Raw genomic sequence first — 20,143 nt, 5'->3', positions numbered from 1 at the left:
CCAAAAGTTTCAATTGCTAAATAGCAAGGGAATAATACCAAGGCCCAATCACAGAGTAGCAAATACCAGAGGCCTGGGAAAATCCCAAGAGAATAGCTTCAATGGCAGTGATTCTCAAATGTTCAAGGTACACAACAATCACCTGGTGAATGTGTAAAAACAGTTTCTGAGGCCGATCCTCTGAGATTTTAATTCAGCAGGTCAGGCGAGGTCCATGAATTTATAGTTCTAACACGGCTGGCGGAACCAGAGCTGCTGCTCTGAGGAACACACTTTGAGAACCACTGCCCCACCACTATTAAATCAGAGTCGGCAGTCTTCTAAAAGGCAAGGTGACTTGCGTGTTCATTAAAGTTTGAGAATCACTGCTTTAGGAAATGAGGCAACAGGTTTGTTTGGTTTTTTCCTTCTTCCTGTGATATCAGGATAGGGAGATGGTGAAAAGAGATGTTTTCAAAAGAAAGTAAGTGCTTAAATCACACTCTTTGTCATGAAACAAACCTATCTGGCCACCTTGCTCACCTTCCCCAATGAAGCATCACTCACTCCTTCCTTTATCCACCTCTCCATCCTCACTGTACCTTACCTAGGGCTCACGAGGAGACAGAGGTCCCATATGAACTTCAGATCTGCATGTTATAGATTTCCCGGGAAAATCTAGAATTCATATAATTGTTTTTCTAGTCCATAAAAATTGCACTGGCATTAAACAAAGAATCAAGTTTGAATTACATACGTTTAGAAAACTTTTCATGTAAATAACTTCACAAGAAATTCACAGAAAAATATTGTTTTAGACTGATTGGCAACAGGGCCACGACAAGAGCAAGAAATGTCAACAGAGGGGCCTCCTGTGGTCACCCATGTCTCAGAGATGGAGGAAGGAAAGATAGCCTCTTGACTGATTTGCACTGTATGTAATTTTACATTACATGTAATTACGTGGACTAAACCAAGTGTAACACAGAAGACTAAACATGTTATCATTCCATGTGATGAGCCTCTACAAAGAGGAAAAAACAGAAGATGTGAAAAAAAACACTTTTTTTTCTACTTTAATTTTGTACCTATATGAGATGATGAATGGTCACTAAACTTACTGTGATAATCATTTCATGATGTATGCAAGTCAAAGCACTACGCTATATACCTTCAACTTTTACAGTGCTGTATGTCAATTATTATATCTCAGTAAAACCGGAAGGAAAAAAAAAAGTGGAAGATGTGAATATATCAAGCCTTGGCAATGGGAAAGGCCTAAGTCCACGTGACTAATCACACCTCCTTCTTGCTGATTCATGCTATTGTAGATTCAGCAGCTCCAGCAGCGAAACAGCTTATCTGTTAATAAGCTACAGAAAGAAGAGCCCCAAGTCCCATCACGCACTGCAGAAATGTGAGTTGAACTGGCAAACATCTCCCAATCCACCACAACAACCCCTTGCCTCGCTTACCTGAAACTTTCACACATACCACATCTCCCCAATTATTTCCATAATCAGTGAGCCTATTGCTGATCTAAAACCTGACACATACATGAGTAGATTCCAGGTCTGTCAAGTACCAGGAGCAAAGGAGGACATAGAAAAACACCGCCTTTAGTCTCATTTTCTCTGAAAATTCAGTGCACTGCAAGACAGCACTGGACTGAGAACACGGAACCAAGGTTCTAACACCAGTTTTTCTACCAGATACCTTGAAGCAAGTCACTTGGCCTCTTTCATCTCATTTCTTTCGAAATTAGACTACATTATCATTCAGATACTTTCATATCTAGGAGTCTGTGATTATGCTGAGTATCCATGCTATTAGAAAGCCAAAGAAACAGCTACTCAAAAGCACATGGAAAATAACCATCTTGGATGAGACTTAAGAGCTGCAGTGGCACTAGCTCCACACAAGGCATCCTAATCCCAGGTCAGAACTCGGTACTGCAGGCTGCCCAGAAACTGGGGCATATAATAAGGTTTATTCATATGAGCATCCTTCCTAACTTATTCAACCAGAAGCCTTTCATGAATACCACCCAGATGCTGAAATTAGGATCGCCATCCTTAGGTATCAGGGATTAAAGTATGATCCAAAGAGTTCAAGTTGCCTCCAAAATGTCTGCAACCGCATGGAAGTTGAAGGCCTCGCTCACCTCATTCCCACCACATCCTGCAAGTCCTTTTCTTAGAAGGAAGTCAGAAAGAGAAAAACAAATACAGTATGCTAACACATATATACGGAATCTAAGGAAAAAAAAAAAAAAAAAAAAAAAAAAGGCCATGAAGAACCTAGTGGCAAGGCGGGATTAAAGACACAGACCTACTAAAGAATGGACTTGAGGATATGGGGAGGGGGTGGGGTGAGATGTGAAGGGTTCCCTTTATTCATATCCTCACCAAGATTTGTTATCTCTTGTCTTTTTTCATAATAAACATTATAATAGGTAGTGAGGTCATATCTCATTGTGGTTTTGATTTGCATTTCCCTGATGATTAGTGATGTTGAGCACCTTTTCATATATCCGTTGGTCATTTGTATGTCTTCTTTGGGGAACTGTCTATTCAGGTCCTCTGCCCACTTTTTAATTGGAATTTTTTTTTTAATTTTGCTATTGAGGCATATGAGTTCTTTGCATGCTTTGGATATTAATCCCTTATCTGATAGGTAGTTTGCAAATGTTTTCTCACATTCTATAGGTTGCCTTTTCATTTTGTTGGTTGTTTCCTTTGCTGCGCAGAAACTTTTTAGTTTGATGTAGTTCTACTTGTTTATTTTTACTTTTATTGCTTGTGCTTTTGGTGTCAAATCCAGAAAGATATGGCGAAGACCTGTGTCAAATAGCTTACCACCTATGTTTTCTTCTAGAAGTTTTATGGTTTCAGGTCTTACATTTAAGTCCTTAATCCATTTCAAGTTAATTTTTGTCTATGGTATTCTTTCGCATGTGGGTATCAATTTTCCTAACACCAGTTATTGAATAGACTATCCTTTCCCCATTTTGTGTTTTGGGCACCGTGGTCAAAGGTTAGTTGACTGCATATTGCATCCCACATAACTATTTTCCTGAAAACTTTCATTTACTCCTGTTTGCTGTGCCAGGATTCATGGCCCTCAGTTTACTGTTCTATTTTCATTGATCCCTAATCATCACTCTGCTTCAGTCAGTCCAGTGATTTTCCTTCTTCCACCTCATCTCAGGTTCATGCAAAGTAGCTTCTTGGGCAGAGTTGCCTTTTCTTTCTAAACAGGTCCAGTCAGATCATCACGTATGACTGCTTGTACATATAGAGGAAGGCAGACTATCAGGAGAAAACTATTTTAGGATTCTATGTTATAAACATTTTAACTAAAACACTTTTAAATTTAACGAGTTCATGCTTCTTAAAAAGAAAATGCTGAACACAATTTAATCCTTTCTAGATAAATTAGAGTGACATTATGCACAGTAAAAATAAGTTGCATTGTAGTGATTTCTACTAGACAGGTAAGGTATTAAGGACTAGTTGTCCCTGTATTAAATGAACCTGGGCTGTGCCTTTCTCATTGTGTTGTACTCTCTAATTTTTAATGTTTTTTTTCTTTTGTTTTTTCTCTGTTGCTGTCAGTATCCTTACTGCTGAATCTGTCTCTAAATAGAAGTACTTTCGTTTCTGATATAATTTTTTTAAATTTATTTTATTTATTTAATTTTGGCTGTGTTGGGTCTTGGTTGTTGTGTCGTGTTGATGCTGTGGCTTCCCCTCCTCTCCCTGTCTTTGGGGAGCGACCCTTTTGTTATTCCTTTACGTAACATTTCTGGTATTTCAGGCGGGAGCAGATATAAGTGTTTATGCTCATTCCCCATATTTACCTGAAGGTTCTCCTCTTTCGCTGGGCTGGTTGCACTGGCCTTTGGTGGCTACTGCATTGTCCACACCTCAGGCTGCCCTCCTGGAGACTGTGCGCAGGGATGTAGGGATGCAGGGCTACTAGCTGTGGCAGGAACGAGGCGACGTTTAAGCATGGGCCCTGGTCTGAGCTACAGCTGTTGAGCATTTGCTCTAACGCGTATTAGCTGTGTGTCCTTGGACAAGTCACAACCTCTCTGTGTTTCACCTGTGAAATGGGGGTTATAACAACACTTACCTGAAAGGTCAGCTAGATAGTGCCTGCAAAACACTTTGCTGCTTCCAGCACAGAGTAAGGGCTCAATAAATTGGAGCAATCGTTATTATTATTAATATAATTAACATACTATCGTATTTCTCAGAGATAAGAACATCTCTGTATTATCGTCATTACATCTGAGATTAGACCAGATAAAAACAAGACCCAATTATAATAATTTCTACCATGGGTCTTCTACCAAGACCCATGGTAGAAATTAGAGAAAAGTCCAAATGATTTCCACCAAGTTATGTATTAAATCGTTTATTTATAATTATATTATTATTTATCATTTTATTATGTTATTTTATTCTTTGCTATTTATTTCTGTATCTAGTTATTTATGAAGCACCTGCTACGTAGCTGGTGCTATATACCGTAAGCCCCATGGGAACCAGGCCACAGAAGTGTGAAAGTGCAGACTCTGTCTTTAGGGAGCTTACATTTCAGCCAGAGAGAATAGTTAAAGAACAGCTAAATACTGAGTCATTAATTACTGGCTGAAGTGAAACAGGGATGAGCAAGGAGATGGTATGGGGGTTAGATGAGGGGAAACGTGGCTTGGGGGAAGATGTGGAATTGGTCTGGGCTTGGAGGATGAGGCAGGGCCAGATGCACCAAAGGAAGGACAGGGTCAGAAGCAATAGGAACCCCTTTCCCCACCCAGAGAGGGAGGGGAAGCTTTGTGTTTGCAGATCACAGTGAGAAGTGGGTGGGGGGGGGGGCCAGGGGCCGCAGAGGTGGAGTGTAAGGTTGGACGTTGAGGTGTAATCAGATTGTGAGCGGCTTAGAAAGAGGGGCGGACGGGCTGGCAGTTAACGTGGCAGACACTGGCTCTCTGGGCAGGAGGATGACGGGGCGGATGGTGCAGCAGGTCCCTGGGGCTTTACTCCGGTCCCCATCTCACCCTCAGCAGAAGGAGAACTCAGAGGGAAAGTTTCCAAACTCGCCTGAGAAGCTGAGTGATGGGATGAATGAAAAATTGATGTGGGTCATAAATATTGTAGGAGAGAATGCACCAGATTCCCTTAAGGGTAAAGTTCAGGGAGAAACCTACTGCTGCGGAGGGAAGGGGTTCCGTGGGGGAGAGAGGGGGAGGGAGGGGGATGCCCATCGGGGGTCCCGCGGTGCCACTCCCAGTATCCGGGGCCCCCGGGTCCTTGGAGAAGCTGCTGCTGCTCAGCGATGCTCCTGATGGAACAGAACGGCCAGTGTCCATTTGGTGAAGGGCATGGGGGCAGAGATGCTCCGTCTCCCTCAGCCTCAAGGCTGCTGCCCTGGATTCCTTTCAGCTTCCTCAAGGGGCGATGCAGATGTGACCCTAGAGAAGCTGAGGTCTCTGCTGAGCTCGCTGATGCTGGCTGACACTGGATAGCCCTCCTTTTCCACCAGCCCCACAAGCTCTTCCTCACAAGGCTCTCCATGGGGTCTGGGCGGAGTCCACAAGTCTCTGTGACCCTAGGTGGTCCCCTAGAGGTCAGAGTTCCGGGGCTCTGAGCCATTTTCCTGGTTGCCTCTTTGCTCCACATGCACCTCGGAGCACTGGTGCAAAGATCTTGGTGATGAGTCTTTGCATCCAAATACCTGCTGGTGAACTTTCTTCCGAGAAGGAGCACAGACAGTGAAAGGAGGGAGGCGGAGCCTTAATGCTGGCTCAGGGGGTCAGCCCCCCTGCCCGCATCCCCAGTGGCTTCTCATCACCTGTCTCTGGCGGTTTATTTCAGGAACACTTGAGATGGGCGTGTAGTGGGAGGGGAATAGTTACAAGCAACCAAGGCAGGGGTGGGGAGCGAGAACAGTCTTGCTGGGTGGTGGGCTGATAAACGTTCACCAGCTCTTGGGGGTTGGGGTAAGGGAGGCACCTTGACTGGCAACGTCTGCTGATTTCTGTGTGTTAACACTCTCACTGTGAGCCAGGTCATGTCACCAACCGGATGCCAGGCGGCTAACACAGTTCCCCAAGATGTAGCAATAGACTCACCCAAGCTGGTAGGCACATGCCTGGCCCCACTGTCTTTGGAGGCTTAGAAACCTGAGTTGCCATCGTGCTTTCTACCATCAGCCACAGCGAGACTGGGTATCTTGCCTCCCTGTCCCTCAGGTGGCCAAGAGTTTGCCTTTCTCTGGACCCACGGTAGGTTATCATGGTAGAAATTAGAAACTGGAAAGCCAGGGGAGCTTTGGAGAGTCCCTCTGGGCTCACTGACTGCTGATGGCATTGGAATCAGATGCAGGAAGGAGGGAGGGGCTGGTAGGAACCCCTGCAGTTGCCCCAGAGACTGAGGGATGGGCTGGCTGGCAACTGGTCCAGCTCTCCCTGCCTACCAGGGGTGTAGTTGGCAGTGCCTCCCACTGGCTGAAAGGTTTCTGATACCCCTGCCAGCCCTCTGAGTCTGTGTTGATGACAGCTGCCACCTACCCGGCTCCATTACGGGTCAAGCACTCTGCTGGCTGCCAAGTAGACCTCGTCTCGGTCAGTCTCACAGCCGCCCTAGGAGGTCAGCGTGATCTTGACCCCCACTTTACACGCAGAAACCGAGGCTTGGATTAAATAACGTGCCCAAGGTGCTACACTTGGTAAGTAGCAGAGCTGGTTCTGTTTGACAAGAGCTGGGGGGAGTCAGCGCTGGGGGGGAGGGGCGGGGGAGGGGGAGCGGGAAGCCGGACTGGGGCCAGCTGCCCTGCCCCTCCCGGCCCCATCCTGTGGCAGCCAGGTGGGCGGCGGCATCTGTTGGCAGCTCTGGGTCAGGGGCGTCCACTGGCTCCCCCGGCAGGTCTTGGTGGGAGGGCGAGTCAGGCACTCTGTTCCCAGGAGGGGATGGCGGATCTTGGGCTTAATGATGGGCCTGCAGTACTGGCAAAGCGGGGATCACTCTGCCTGCTGGGAAATGTCCTAAGGAACCCAGCTGAGCTGCAGTTACGGAGGTAGATTTCCTGCTCTTTTCCACATCTCATGATTAATCCAGAAGCCTGAGCAGCGCGTGTGATGAGGCTCAGCAAAGTGGCCGTGGGCATCTCCAGCCTCCTTTACAAGCCCCGCTTTTCCTCTGGAGTAGGTGCCCTGGAATCTGGGCCGGCCGTACACATTTCAGCAACTCGATTACAAGAGACAGAAGAGGCCGGGTGTGTGGCACCAATAAAACCGCACACACCCTGTACTTCTCTCTGCCTGTTGCTGGTTTGTGCATTTCCCCACCACACCTCCCGAGAGCAGTTTGTTTCCCGGAAGCAGCAGAAGAGAGGTCGGGAGAAGGAGATGCCTTATTGTTGTGAATGTGATGGACGTGGTGGCACCACAGGGGACTGGACACCAAGGCAAAGACTCCAGTGTCTGATGAACTTACTGGTTGAACTTACCGCTTACTGGTCTTTGGCAGGTAATCAGCTTCTAAGAGTCTCTGTTTCTTCATCTGTAAAATTGGATCACGGTACCTGCACTCATTGATTTAACAAATAATATAAACATATAAATCCATACTCTGGCGTATTCTAGGTGCTGGAAATCAAGCAGTAAACAGAACAGTCTCTCCTCTTCGGATGTTAATAGTCTAACATGGGAAGATGGAAAACGGCAATGACATCTGTGTCAGGTGGTTATGATACTTAGAAGAAAAATAAAGCCGGGCTGAGGGGTAGGGGAGACAGTGTATGCATGTGGGGATGACTTTTCTTAAAGGACAGTCAAGGAAGGCATCTTTGATAAGATGATACTTCAACAGAACCTGGAAGAAAATGAGGTGCCATATAGATGTCCAGGTACGGCAAAGAGCTAGTTCAAAGGTGCTGGAGTGGGAGAGTGCTTGGCAAGTTCAAGGAGCATGAAGAAGCTCTGTGTGGCTGGAGGGGTGGGAAAGTGGGGGTCAAGGAGAAGAGGGCAGAGAGGGTGTGTGTGTGTGTGTGTGTGCACGCACGCAGGGGCTGGTTGGATCATACAGCCTGGCAGGGTTACTCTAAGTGAGATGGGAAACAACTGGTGGCCTTGAGCAGAGAAATGACCTGATGTATATTTTAGAAAGACCACTCTGGTTGTTCAGTGGAAAGTAGCTTTTAAGACTGTAAGCTCGGTGCTCTGTGACCACCTAGAAGGGTGGGATGGGGGGGGGGAGGGAGGTCCAAGAGGGAGGGGATATATGTATACCTATAGCTGATTCACTTCATTGTACAGCAGAAACTAACACAACATTGTAAAGCAATTATACTCCGATAAAGAAAACAACAACACTGTAAGTGGAGAAGCCAAAAGACCAGGTCGGAGGTGACTGCATCTCCAGGTGAGAGAGGAAGAGAGCTTGGATTTCAGCAGTGGTCGTGGTGATAAGTGACCGTCAGAATCTGGAAATATTCTGTAGGTAGAACCTGTAGGATGAGCTAGTATGAGGGGTGGGTTGGGTGAATAGTGAGACACAAAGAGACACCTCGAGATTTTGTCCTGAGATTGGGATTGACACGTACACACTACTGTGTATAAAATAGGTAACTAATAAGGACCTACTGTATAGCACAGGGAACTCTACTCAATACTCTATAATGGCCTGTACGGGAAAAGAGTCTAAGAAAGAGCAGATATACGTATCTGTATAACTGATTCACTTTGCTGTAAGCCTGCAACTAACACAACATTGTAAATCAACTCTACTCCAATAAAAATTTAAGAAAAAAGAAACAACACTTTTGCAATAAAAAAAAAGATTTTGTCCTGAACGATGGGTAAACTGGAGTTGTCACATATTGAAACGGAGAACTGGGTGAAAGGAGAACCCTTTGGTTGTGGGGTGCAGGAACCAAGAATTTGGCTTCAGGCGCATTAAGCAGCAGTAGTCCGTTGGATACCCAAGTGGAGGTGATGGGTAGACAGAGGCGTGTGAGCATCCGGGGCCCCGGGAGAGGCCGGGGCTGGGATACGCTCATCAGTGCGTAGTTCATTAACAATCTTGGGGCTGCATGAGATCATCAAGGGAGTGAGTGAGGATGGAGAAGAGGAGTGGGTGGGACATTCCAAGGTTTAAAAGTCAGAAAAATGAGACAGAACCAGCATGAGAATCAAGAGAGCCTGCTTAAGACGGGACAGAGTACAGAGTGGGTGCTCAGTAAATCACAGCCACTGCCATCACCATGACCATCGGTATTTTCATGGTTAGAGTACGGAGAAGTGAAGTTTGAAACCAAAATAGCAAGAGTTCAGGAGGACGCTCTTCATGTACTTTTTCCTCTTTTCCTTCCCTTTCCTCTGGTTGTGCATCAACCGTGGTCTCAGACTTCCAGCTACTTACTAGAAATAAAACAAAACCATACAAAACTTCTGGGCACCTTACAAGCCCACAACTCAGTTCAAGATATTCAAGAAGAGCTGAGGTCTTTGGGTTGTTGGTAGGGTGAGTAATCACTGAACAGAGTCTGGGAACTGGATGTGACTTTCTCCTCTTACCAACTCACTATATGACCTCAGGCAAGTCCGTCCCTGCCTCAGTCCTGGAGGAGGATAGAGACTTCCATTCAGGGGAGAATACTGATTAGCTCACCAAGTTTCCTACTTGGATGGCATCTCTGCCATTTGCTTTTCTCCTCTCCAAAGCATATAGATCCTATCCTCAATTATTAAAGCAAGATAACAGTGCTTTTGATTTCCCTCTGAGAGTCTAACCTCGAATTGTGGGCTGTTTAGTACTTACAAAGTCTGGGAGAGGAGTGCCCTTTAGGAGTGACCATCCAAGGTCCCCCGCCCCATCCACCCCTGTAGGCAGTCTGAGGCAGATGCCTCTCACTGGTCTACCAGAAGGCCAATGACTTGAACCATATTAGTTTATTTCCTTGTGTAATTATCTTCACTGAATTGCATTTTAGGAATCATGCCCTTGGCTTTCATTAAACATCCTTGAAACAGTCATGCAAAGTTCACTGCTGCATTTGCACGAGAACTACTGTTGCAGACACGACCTATACGCTTCTGGAAAAGACTTCCTGAGTGTTTTTGTGAAGCACAAGTCTGCGGGATATTAATAAAAATTTCATTATGGGAAAAGTTGAGTGAGTTTGGAAAAAAACCCAGGTGTCTTTCTTAAAGGTTATCTAAGAGGCTTTACTAACAAAAAGTACAGTGGGTCCTTAGAAAGAGGATAAACTGCAAGATTTCCCATTTTGTCGACCCTTAGAATCCTGTTTTGGTGGTGCAGCTCTTGGGATCAGTGCTCTGAGCACCCAGCAGAAGAGGCTCTGAATGCTTCGGGCTCAGTTAGTCAAGCACCGTGAGCTGCAACAGGGAACATACAGACAGGAGGCCAGGTAAGCAAGTGACAGGGGAGCCTGCAGGGGGATGAGCAGCGAATGGGCAGCTGGCTCTTCCGTGCACAGCGATCCTGGGTGCCTGGGGTCCCAAGAGGCTTTGCAACGTCCTGGCTGCATCAGATATTAACTTTGCTATTCATGGAGTTAGGGGTCCTAGTCTCAAACATATCCCTCAGTGACCCTCCTGTACAACAACACACAGAGTTAAAAGATTTTAAAAAATAATCCATTGTTAGGAAAAGGACACAGAGACATGTGCTGTGTTTACAGTTTCATGGGCGAGATGGGGAGGAATGCCACTCGCTCCGACAGCTCACTACCTAGGAAGACCACTGAGAGTCTCTCCCCTCCTCTCCCGCAGCTGGAGTCTCTCTCTTTCACTTCCTGACGTGTACACCCCGTCAACCCTCAAATTTCAGCCTCCGAAGCTCCGAGAAAGCCCCTTGGGGAATACTCTGCTCCTCCCTTTCACTGGGCAGAGCGACCAGCACAGGTGTGTGTGCAGACTGCCTGCCCTCCTATCCATGCAAGGTGCATTATTTAGAGGCTAATGATTTCATTGTAAAGTGGGAAGTGAAATATGTTTCGCTAAAGCTTCCAAAGCGAGGGAGGAAGGAGGGAGGAAGAGGGTAGGTCAATGGGTAAATATGATTGCCTGATGGTCTGGGTCCAGCCATCTTCCTAAGGCTGTATCTTTAACTGGGAGGTACAGCAAGATGATCGATAGCACAAGCAACCTTAGGAGAACCACACCGGCCAGCCCGGATCAGCAGAGTCTGTGTGGTGAGATTTAAGGGGGTGCTTAGTTGGCCCTCCAGCTGTAAGTGTTTGCCAGATGACTTGTAACTTCACCACTGGAGCCAAATTCCTTTGACTCTTAGGGCTCTTTCTGCATTCAAGAGCCCTTGGAAATGAGAAATCCCTGAAATGGGTTGTCGCCTGCTGTCAGCTAACCCTGACGCTCAGGAGTAGAGTTGGGAGTAACGGGACGCCGTGTACCCGGGGTCCTTCCTGGGCGTGTGTAACTCTGAGGCTAAGACAGTGAGACTGGCAGTTTAAGAAGCACCTCCAGGACCATGTCGCCTACTGGCAGGCGGAGTAAGGACCCTGCAAGGTGGACAGACATACCTCTTCTCTTATCATTTGAGGGTTTGAGAGAAGAGGCACCGGGAGTTTAGCCTGAGCCCTTCCCACAGGTCTAGAGGTGGGAAGAGAGAGGGATGGGCTTTGACCCTGGGCGGCTCCTCCCTCCAGGCCAAGACCCTGGAGGAGGTTGAGTTTGTATCTTCAGAGGGGATGGGGTGCCCAGGCAGGTGACTGAAGACTTTATCTCCGAAGGACCCAGCATTAGAGAGCTGAACAGCCCCAGACCCCGCGGGCCGGGAGAGCTTCTGGGCATCCTTCCGTGGGGTCCCATCACCTCCCTGCTGGAGGCAGACTGGGTACCAGGACCCTGCGGTGAAGCCGACTGGGGAGCAGCTTCCTCCAGCCTCTCCAAGCACAGACGTCAGCGGCGAGGCTCAGACTTGGTGGCTGTGCTCTGTCTCTGCACAGGCTTGTGTACGCGCAGCGGGGGACCCACGCAGGGGACCGGGGTGGGGAAGCACACAGGAGGCAAGTGCAGAGTGGCGGCAAGTGGCGGTGGTGATGCTGGGGCAGTGCGAGCGGACAGCGGCTCTCCTGGAGGCTCCACCCCTCGGCGGGCTGGCGTGGGACCTGGGAACGGACAGTCCACGTGGAGGGGCAGCTACTCAGGGCTGCCCTGCCGGGGGGGGGGGGCGGGCGGTGCTGTCAGGCGGGGGCTGCCTTCAGGGTGGAGTTGTAGCAGAGAAGTGGGGTCACCCCTCTTGGAAGCTTTGAGAATGCGTATGAGGAGGGAGCTGCGAACGGAATCCGGAAAAGGTAAGGAGTGCCAGCTTGGTGGAGTTGGGTGCTGGCAGGACTGGCCTTGGAGTCGTGGGAGCGTTCCCAGGAACATCCAGGGGATCGCCACCGAGGCCCCAGTGGTCCCACAGGCCTCCTGAGGCTGGCTGTGCTGTGCTGAAGCCCACATCAAGGGCCCTGGGGATGGCAGCAGAGGCCAGCATGGTTGAGGGTCCCCCGCACCCACCTCATCTCTGCAGGGACCACAGAACTGCACGCACCGTGGGTGTTCTTCACCTGCTCACAAAAGAGCCGGGTCATTGCATGCAGCAGGAAAGGCTTGACGGGGGGGTGACGGGAGGAAGGGCAGGAGCAGAGATTTTCCATCTTGATGGTTTTGTTCAAGGCCAGCCCAGAAGCAGCTGACGTTGGCTTCATTCATCCAAAAGGCACGGCGAGTGACCCTCTACAACCCAGGGATCCTGAAATATTTAGAAGCTCTAATGTTTGGGTGGGAAGAGAACCTCTTTTGGATGAGAAGCTCAATTATTGAGGAAGGGAGAGCTCCCGTTGTCTGGGGCGTAGGGGGGGGCACCTTCCTGCTGCGTTGGCGGGGAGTCGGGCGCGGGGCACCCTGCCTGGGACACTTGCCCTGCTCTGTGGGTGAGGCCTCTCCCACAGTGCTGGGCTCTGGGGGACTTTTCTCGTGGCCAAACTCTTCGGGAAAGTGACACAACGGCCTATTTCTTCCAACAGCACCTCTGATTCAGCCTAGGGTATGGTTCGAGGTTGCATCTCTTGTAAACCCCCCTTCAGCTGCTGTCAAGGGCTGGCACCGGAGTTCTTGAATTTAGGCTGATGTGGGTCCTGCTAGAGCCTGCTGTCCTCTGCACATGTCAACAAATGTGTATGCAGGTGTGGACCAGCTGGATCTCTCTCCTTCTCTGGGAAGCGTGGTTTTCAGCAGCGTCAGGCTGGGAAGACAGACATTTCATGAACCCTGAAGTCCTGTGCAGGCAGTTGTCACACAGTGTTCCACCAGCGGCCCACGGCCGGCACAGAACACTGCAAAGCTCCATCTAGCACAAGTGACCACGGGGAACGGGTTGAGAATCCTGCTGCATTGTACACGTCTCCTAAGGGAAGAACATCAAGAAAGATGAGCTCGCCGCGGAATTGGCGAACTGTGTGGAAGGGGCGGGATCTGTAGAGCTCAGCAGCGGCGAGCTCCTGTCATGGCTTGGCCAGTTCGGGTCTCCCCCTGTCACATATGAGGGTGCGGCGATGTTTTCCCAGATGTGGTCCCCGTGTACAAAACAAAGAATCGCTTTGCACAAAGCCAGAAGGGATACATTGAAAGAATTATCAGAAGAGAATAATACATAGGAAATGTTTGTGCTCGCATGCAAGGAAACTTTGGGGGGTATCTGTGGCTGCCAAAGTGACATCTGGCAGGATTAACTGGATCGCCAGAGCCAAACAATGAGGACTGGGAAGGCAGCAATAACTGTGAGGCCTGGGCCCATGTGGGGGCAAGATTTTGAGAATGACCACTTAGGTGACAAAATGGGATTCCCACGAACCGCAGCTCTGGTTAGTTTCTGGTCTGGAGCCAGATACTCTCTCTGATGCAGACGTGGGAGGACGGAGCGGCAAGAGCTGCCCAGCTGCTCATCTGGGAAGTCATCCTCCAAGGGACTCTGTCCCTCGTTCTCCTCCCGTACCTGGAGGCGGCAGTCAGCGGGCAGCACCTCTCACAGCACCCCCACGTACACCTGCTCAGACCACCTGCTCAGAGCTACTCTTTTGCCCAGCCCAGCATACCTGTTCCACCTGTCTGAAGACCCGCCGCACGTTTCCTCGAAGCACACCCCAGAGCTCTTCGTCACTCCAGCCACGCCTCAGCAACTCCTGTATCAGTACCGGGTATATGGACACGTCCTCCAGCCCCTGTGGGAACCTGTGTGGCCGCCAGCCAGCCAGCTATTGGGCCTCAGACCTGTTCCCTGGTCCTGAGTCAGAACCAGAGCCCTATGTGTCCAGGGTCCACTGAACCCCAGCCCTGGTCAGATAGGGAAAATGGAGACTTGGAGAGAGTAAATGATTCACTCCTGCTCTTCATCCTTCAAAGGAAGGCCCCAAGAGCGCCTCGACTATTCGTCAAAACTCATTGAATTGTACTGTTAAGATCTATGCCTTTCACTGAATGCAATTTTTGCCTCCATTTATAAAGAGAAGAAAAGCTTTTTAAGAACTGGGTTGACCCCCCTGCGTGCACAGACCCAGCTGCAGGCAGAGACGATGGTCAGCCCAGCCCAGGCCTTGCGAAGAGTCTGCTCAGAGGCCGTGGGTCTGCTGGCACTGGATGGGCGCAGATGCTGGGCAGATGAGCTCTGTGTGGTGTTTTAGACAAATATGATGACCTAGAGTAGGGCCAAACAGACAGGAGAGCCCAGGAAGCAGACCCTGGGAGAGGGGAGATACCAGTTGGGCCAGCACACCTGAGGCTATGGTCAAGGCCATGAGGACCACAGTGTGGTGGGCACGGTGGCTGTGAAAGCCCCACTGCTGCCCAGCCAGCCCGAGACAAGCCATGGGGAAGCACTCACCGGCCAGCCCCGTCATAATCTCCGCCAATCCCGATGAACTTGCATCCAGTGACTGCCCTGATGTGGTCGAAGTGATCTGAAGAATGGGAAGTCAGCAGTGTGGGGCTTCCAGGGCAGGGGTGGGGGTGATGACTGGCCTCTGTTGATTCCCCTTTTTGCAGCCTGTAGGCCAAACAGTCCAGTTCCTTCGTGGCCTGGCACCGAGAGTACCAACTCGAGGGCCCTGAGGTTTGATCTGAAGTGATCCCAGCTGGCTCTAGACTGGACTTCAGATTTGGAGTGGACCCCAGAGCCCCCTGTTTGGGCCATTTCCCACCCACGATTCACCCTGCCTCCCAGTCTCCTTGAGAACCTGTGGGGGCTCCTTTCCCCGGGTGTGGAGGATGAGAGAGGAACAAGAGTACAACTGATGAAGACCCCAGAGACCTAAGGAGCTGTCCAGTCCCTTGGCCAGAGGTAGGGGCAGTGCGCTTTAGGAGCCCCTGCAGAGGCACAGATGGGCAGCACCCGGGCTCTGTGTCTGACAGCCTCCCTGCTACCCATCAGTACCGCAGTTTTGATTCCGTGGCTCCAGTTCCACATGGCACCAAGGTGCTGTGTACCGTCCGTTATTGGGTTTTTGGGAGCTGTACCTATTGCCAACAGGTGGGTCAAGCCACTGGGGCTCTTCTGAAGTCCTCCCCAAGTTTGGACCCAGCTTCAGCTCCAAATCAGAGTTTTCAGAGAGCCCAGGGTGAGGCTCACCTGCCACAGTAGGCACGTTGGCTAACGGGTTGCACTGCAGCACCCGCACGGACAAGGGCACCATCGCGATGCCACCGTTCTTCTTCTGCAGGGGCGGACCGGTGGACAGTCAGCTTGGCCCCCAGCACAGCCAGCTGCCTGTTCACTCTCTCGGCCCCTGTGAGGAAGGTGTTGAGGTCAGAGTCGTCTCCTCTCTGGGTTTGTGTGAATGGAGGAGCCGCAGCCCTGGTCTGGGTGGTGTCTTGGCCCTGGGTTTCCGGGTGTGGTGGAGTATCTTACCACCTAGACCCCCACCTAGGGCTCAGGAGTTCAGGGGCTGTGGACCGTGGGTTTTGGGGGCAGAAGATATTTAACCTGGGGTTTGAGGAAATTGAGGGAGAAGAGGCTCGGGTTCAAGGGCTCCCGGTTTGAACCTCTTGCTTTAGGTTTGAGGGCCAGGGCAGTCTCTCACCAGAAGCTGCAGGATATCATCAGGATCATTCCGAGTGTTCTTGCACACACCCCGGGCAGCTGAGTGGGAGAAGATGACAGGTGCCTGTGACACTTCTAGGGCTCGCCGTGCCACAGCATCGAGACATGGGACAAGTCCACCATCATGCCCAGGCGGTTCATTTCTGCCACCACCTTCTGCAGGGACAGGATGGGGAGAGGGCATCAGGGCTGCATTTACCTTGTGTGCATTTATCTGGAGGGAACAGGCGGGGCTGTACATTCATGTGGGGCAGGGTATGGAACCCGGGTCCTTACCTCGCCCAAGCCGGTCAGCCGACTGACATTGCTGTAGAAGGGGTGGATCCCCTTTGCTGAGCTCTGTGCCCTGCAGGATGGCCAGGAGGCAGTCTGACTGGTGGCCATGACTTGGCTACAAGAGCCTAGAAAGAGGTTCTGTCGAACCGTCTACACCTGCAACTCCCTGGTGCAAGAGGAGGGACCCAAACTGGGCTGTGCCTGGCAGTAGGAGGGCCCTTCTGGGGATTCAGTCTTGTTCTGCGAACCTCCATTCCCCTCCCCACCCCAGGTTCAGGGCGGATCCCAGGGGTAAACTTGCTTTGGGCCCCAGCGTGATCTTGGGCAGATCCCTGCCTCACTGGGCCCTTACCATCTGCACTGCGCTCACCAGGGCGTGTTGCAGGTGTGGGTGAGTGTCACGTAGCGCACACCCAGCGCATAGAAGGTACGCAAGATGGAGAGGCTACTGTCCAGTGAGTGGCCGCCCTCCACACCAATGAGGCAAGCCAACTTCCGGGTATTGTTGAGAGCTGGGGGCAGGTAGGTCAGATGATCATTTTCAGAGGCAGGGGTAGCTTACTGAAGTCCCTAGCACCTACCACCACCAGTCTGTTTACCTTTTTTTTTTTTTTTTTTTTGGTCGTGCCGCGCAGCATGAGGGCTCTTAGTTCCCCCACCGGGGATCAAACCCGAGCCCCCTGCAGTGGAAGCGTAGAGTCTTAACGTCTGGACTACCAGGGAAGTCCCCCGTCTACCTTTAAGTGAGGTCACAAGCTCCAGCTCCGAATAGGAGGCACACATGAGGCGGATGAGGTCAATTTGATCCGGGGTGAGGCGCACAGCATCCCGTTCGTGGGTCTGGCATGGGGCGTAGGCTGACCAGAACTGAGGGAAGGCCAGGGCTCGGTTTGGGCTTTGGAACTCCTTGGGCTTCTCATAGCCTCCTCAGCTGGCACAGCACTCACTGTGCCCAGAAGTCACATGGAACGCGTTGCTTTTTCTGTGGTACTCGGATGCCCGTCAGGTTGGCTCACTGTGACCCCTGTAGCCCCCAGCATCCATGGCATGGCACTTTCTAGGCCACTATGGTAACTTAGTTCCAGTGTGACTCACCTGTGGTCTCTGAGGCCCCCAAACTGCCCCACATTCCCCAGCAGCCATGGTGGCACCTTGTGTGGCCCTTTGGTACCTGGGCACCCACGAGACCGTCTTTCAGCCTGTCCAAGCTGGTCTGGCCATGGCTGAAATTGCACAGATTAACATCCTGGAGCCCATTGTGGTAAAACTGCCTCAGGACCCAGGGGCATGTCGTTGTGGCTGGAGGGAGGTCAAGGCAAATGGGTGGGCTCCTTAGGTCTTGGGATCAGGCAGGACACATTGCCTGGCCTGGGCCAGCCGGGGGGTCCCCCACCTCACACTGTCACACAGACTATACTAGGAGCAGCTGAGGCCTGGGCTGAGGGGTTCCCACCAGGGAGGGGATGACAGAGAAGGGGAAGGGCATCCATAGATGATGGAGAGGACATCCAGGGGTGGTGTGAGGGAGCCTCCCCACTAGCTCTGCATGCTCCGGACCTCCTCCCCTGCCCAGGGCCAGGCTAGGCCCCCACCGGACCCCACCAGCCCGCACACACTGCAGCCCCCCGTCCACAAGCGGGAAGTCCCGCCTCAGGGCCCGCGTGCGCTCCCGCGGACTCGGGGTGCTGGAGGTGCCCGGCGTGGTCTGGACGCGGGTTCCCGGCCGCAGCAGCAGACGCAGCAGCAGCAGCAGCAGACACAGCAGAGGCCGCTGGCTGAGTGCGCGGGGACCTTCGAGGCCCCCGGGCCGCAAGCTGCGCAGGGCCAGGCGGGTGGGCAGAGGCGGGTGTGGGAGGGGCGGGCGATGGGGTTGTGCCCGTCCACACAGGCCACCCAGCGGCGCGGCCTCGCGAGGGGGGCGGGGTGAGGGAGGGGATACAGAGTCACAGGGCCCTGCGAGCCGTGTGCGGAGAGCCGCGACCCGCGAAGCCCGGCAGCCCCGGGGCGGCACTGCCCTCCCGCCCCCTGCTCCGAGGCAGCTCCTGCGGGCTAAGCTGGCCTCTGCTGAGAGCCCACTCGCCTCCCGTCGCGGCTTCCCTCCGCCCCTGCGCCTCTTCCCACTCCCACTGCTCCGAGGGGGCGCCCTAGGCTGCTCTCCCCCGCCTCTAACCTTCCTGGCCAAGCTGGGCCGCTTCTCTCAGAGGGCCACCTTCAGCCCGAGGCCTCCCGGGAGCACACCGCGTCCCCATCTGCCTGCAGCCGGCCCCGCCCACTCCGAGGGCTGCGTGCCAGTGTCTCTGCGGCCACAGGTGCTCTGGGCTCCCGGTTTCCCGGTACGGGGCCATGTGGGCTGGTGTGGGGGAAGAGAGAGTTTCTGGAAATGGGGGGGGAACCTTGTGAGCTCTGGATTCAGGAAGGGGCCCTCTGCCCCCGACCTTCTCTCTCCACCTACTTGACTCCCCAACCTGCATGACCATTCTCTGGGGACTTCAACCAGCACCCGGGAACTCTCAGGAACCCCCCCCCCACACACACACACACTTCTGGCAGCCAGCCTCAGGAAAGAGCGCCCTCAGGAGCTGCTACACCTCCCCAGGGCCTGAAGAGAGGGACTTTTGGGATGTGAACTGAACACCTTCTGGGGAGAGTCAACGACCCTTTTCCTCAACAGAGCAGGAACCCAGTCAGTAGGCTATTTGAGTGGAAGGAAATGAAGTCATTTCCATGGCAGCAGAGCCCCCATCGCAGCAACCTTCCTCCCAGGGCTGCTGGCCGACCTTCTGTCCAGGATCCCTCCTACCTCAGCATGGAAGGCCTGGCCTCGTGAAGAAGTATAGGTTCTGAGGAAAGACCTGGCACCTGGGTTCTGCTGCTACACTTGCCTTATCTCGAGGCCCTTGTGACTCTAGCTTTCCCAGAAACCTCAAGGGCTAAGTGCCTGTGCTTGCTCAGAGGCCGCACGCCACTCCCCATTTCCAGCCTCAGGCCCTCCCCCTAGCTGCCTCCTCTGGGGACCCCCTCCCTCCAACACACACACACACACACACACACACACACACACACACACAGAGAGGGGATGTGCCTTCTCACAGAAGCTCAACCACTGAGATGCTTTAGGGACTGTGCCCAAACTCCTTCATCCCCAGCCTCTCCAGTTTTTGCTCTGATCCCTGGCACCCCCTGGAGCTGTTCCACCTTTGGAACCTTTCCTGGGTAGCAGGAGTGCCTAGCACAGGGGTAGTGACCTAAGTGTGAGCACTGGCGACCCTAGAAGTCTGTTACAGAAAAACATTGAGCAGTAAGGGACCCCCCTGGGGACAGAAAGGGCTGGGAATAAAGGAGCATGTGAACCTCGGGGCAGGGTGCGTGCTGCTTGACTCTCCATCCTGTTCTTGCTTCAGGGAGCAGGTCTTCCTGGGTCTCTCTATCCTGCCTCCTGAGACCCCAGGCAGGAGGCTCTTTGGGAAGCCACAGATTGCTGCTTTCAGTTTCAAAAAACCCAGCTCCCCCCTGGTTTGTGGTGGTGGCCGCTGACACTGGCTCAGAGCAGGAGCCCATGTGGTAGCCTGCTAAGGCTTCTCTGCACCCTGTCTCTGCTCCTGCATTCTTCTCGGCTCGCAGAGTGCAGACTTTTCTGTCTTCAGCTGACAAAGGGGCCCCTGAGGATTGAGCAGAGGAACGTCACGTTTTCTTCCAGGCCAGCTTCAGCCCTGGGATGTTCAGGGCAGACTGTCATTTCAAACCTCAGTTTCTGAGGCTCC

The 20,143-nt window shown here is 51.9% G+C and overlaps 1 long non-coding RNA gene and 1 pseudogene across 3 annotated transcripts; one reads left to right on the top strand and one right to left on the bottom strand.

Moving 5' to 3' along the window:
• The first annotated feature begins 10,287 nt into the window (after window positions 1-10,287).
• Window positions 10,288-13,537, top strand: LOC132358890 (uncharacterized). Of its 3 annotated transcripts, XR_009500628.1 has the most exons (4): window positions 10,288-10,416; window positions 10,781-10,912; window positions 11,758-11,979; window positions 13,039-13,537. It is a non-coding gene; the product is annotated as an uncharacterized LOC132358890 (long non-coding RNA). The 3 variants fall into 3 exon arrangements; XR_009500627.1 differs by lacking the exon at window positions 11,758-11,979; XR_009500626.1 differs by lacking the exon at window positions 13,039-13,537 and having other exon boundaries at window positions 11,758-12,137.
• A 202-nt stretch (window positions 13,538-13,739) lies between these two features.
• Window positions 13,740-17,525, bottom strand: LOC132358887 (dipeptidase 2-like; annotated as a pseudogene).
• Between the last annotated feature and the right edge of the window lie 2,618 nt (window positions 17,526-20,143).

This window comes from Balaenoptera ricei, unplaced genomic scaffold (genome assembly GCF_028023285.1).
Source record: "Balaenoptera ricei isolate mBalRic1 unplaced genomic scaffold, mBalRic1.hap2 scaffold_495, whole genome shotgun sequence".
Classification (NCBI taxonomy): domain Eukaryota; kingdom Metazoa; phylum Chordata; class Mammalia; order Artiodactyla; family Balaenopteridae; genus Balaenoptera; species Balaenoptera ricei.
This window is presented reverse-complemented; position numbering and strand designations above follow the sequence as displayed.